Source organism: Puntigrus tetrazona, unplaced genomic scaffold (assembly GCF_018831695.1).
Source record: "Puntigrus tetrazona isolate hp1 unplaced genomic scaffold, ASM1883169v1 S000000019, whole genome shotgun sequence".
NCBI classification, from domain to species: Eukaryota; Metazoa; Chordata; class Actinopteri; order Cypriniformes; family Cyprinidae; genus Puntigrus; species Puntigrus tetrazona.
Window position 1 is genome coordinate 1 of NW_025047699.1, and position 2,500 is coordinate 2,500.

Below are 2,500 nucleotides of genomic sequence, written 5' to 3' on the forward strand. Positions count from 1 at the left end.
TCAAGAGCATGAAACCTTAGATGCATATCGGCATATTTACAGTACAGGTGCTTTTTAATGCATTTGTTGCGTCAGTCACGCACTTTTCACGAGAAGGAATCATTGGAGGACAGCTTCAGACGGGTCACTCAGTACTTCGGTTCTCCACATCTTCTCTTTATTTGCAGGCTGAGCCAGTATTTCGGCACGCTGTCACGCACTTCTTCGACCGGCTTCGTTAGCACCACTTAAGGTGTCGTTTATAAACCGTTCAGACGTTTATTGACCTTTAATTTAGCAGACGCTTTCATTAAAAGTCATTTACAGCCGGCTTCACCACAGGTTGGACTGAAGCTGAGCGCTGATCAAGAGCTCAATGCATCAACGGAGACGCTTTCTTTAACCTTTCGGCTGCTTTACTAATAACTGATGAGCGTTCAGTTACTAGTAGCCTACTGCTGATACGATTAGAGTCGTAGCTTGTAGACTATGTTCTATGTTCTACGGGACAAAGCACTCGAACACGTCGACTCGACTCGACAGCTGCCCTGGAAAGCACACGTGGACGAAGAAAAATGGGCACGCTCAAAAATGCCCGAAACTCTGTAAATCTTATCTTTTCTGGTCATTTTCACAGTTTCGATCGCATCAGCAAACAAAGTCACTTAATACGACTGTAATCGTTTTCTATTGTTTTAGCGTTTCAAAGCGGACAAACTCGCTTTTGTCATTTTATCCTGCAATGCACGTCATTCCAAAACAAATTTGCCCAGAATGCGTGTCAATGTTTAAATGCCTTCGGATCCCAGAGAACATCAAAGCAGGAGATTGCGCATCAAAGCCGGAATCATTCACGTCGATTATTTGCAATAACTGGCTTTGATATGTCGTGATCCACAGCTGAGACGTTTGTAAAGGCGACTTAGCCGTCTAAATATGTTTGGGCACCGCTGGAATTAATCTGTCAATCATCGAAATGCGTGTCGGCTTTTTTTTTTTTCTCGTCAAAGTTGCAGAAACCAAAAATCATGAAAAATCGCGACAATTATTCGCCTTCGTGCACGACCACTTCGCGTCCAAATAAAAAGAGAACAATGCATGCAGTGATTATTTATCGCTGTATTGCTCGCGCACCTGTTAATTTTTTTACTATTTTCCGAATCAGAAATCGCGTTCGTGTAACCATAGCAACAGCCAATTAGGCTTTTGTAACTATTTATCCCTTTACTGTATTTTATACCCACAAATAACAGCAAACCCTGACAGATTCAACCCGCCCGTTTTCATCCAGCGGACTTTTTGGGAGGTAACCATAGCAACAGAGCGCCGCTCCAGAACTTCGCTTATGATTATTAATCACGCAAGGGTTTGTTTAGCTGCAGTATCACACGAGGTTCGCCTCCGAAAGGCATTCGAGACTCAAGACGTCGGGTTTGCGGTGCAAAGGGCGCCAAAGGACGAATTCGGTTGCACGTGACAAACTCGGAGCGGTCGCGCACGGAGCGTTCCCAGAGAACGGACGGAACGGACGCGGGCACGAACGACGCCTCGATCGACCGAGTTAACGCTGGGCTTTAGGAGCTCGTCCTATATAAAGAACAAGACCCTACCGAGTGTCCTTGAGCAGAAGGAGATGCTCCTTCCTCCAGAAAACCAGACTGCGCGCAAGATTGATTTATTTTGACCCCCGACGGACTTTTTTGGGCTCTTTCTAAATGCGTAAGATTAATAACTCTCTGACAGTCTGCCTGGGTAAGACAAGATTATTTCTGCGACTTGCAAAATATGCATAAACAGCCTATAAAAAAAAAAAACGCGTTTTGAGTTTGATAAATGTATCATGTTTATCGTTTGTGGTGGATAAAAATTGCGTTTATCGGTCTTTAGCTCTGCCTGATCAAAACTAGCTAAGACAGAGGTTTTAAAAAGCATTTTTTTACATTGCGTAAATTTCGAAAAAACATCACATATGAGTATTTTGTGCATTAAAAAAAAAAAAAAAAAGACTCTGCAGCTTTTTGGTCTAGAAAGGTTTGTACATATACTTGTTTGAATATAAATGTACATCAATAATGGGCTGATGCCATTCACCTTTAAATGATGAGCTATTAACGACTAATTAGATTCATTCAGTTTGATCTGGACTCACCTGCACCGGTGCATGAATGCAGAATCAGTGAGAGAAGACAAGCTGAAAGCAGAGACCGCATAGTGAAAGTCCTGGGACTCCAGCAATGAGACTCGACCAAATGTGACCCTTTGAGAGTCTGATCGGCTCTTATATACTAATATATCTATCAATGGACAGGATGGAGCCTGCTGGCCCCTCCCATCACTCAGAGCATCACATCACACCCAGCACCTTGCATGCTCCTTACTTCTTCTATCTATCTATCTATCTATCTAAAATATATGGATATGATATGGTCAGATATGATCAGCTTGCATAAACTTAGGCTACGTTTTTAAGAGACAACCCATCCGTAGCAGCATCTGAGCAAAATAAGACTTATCTTTATTA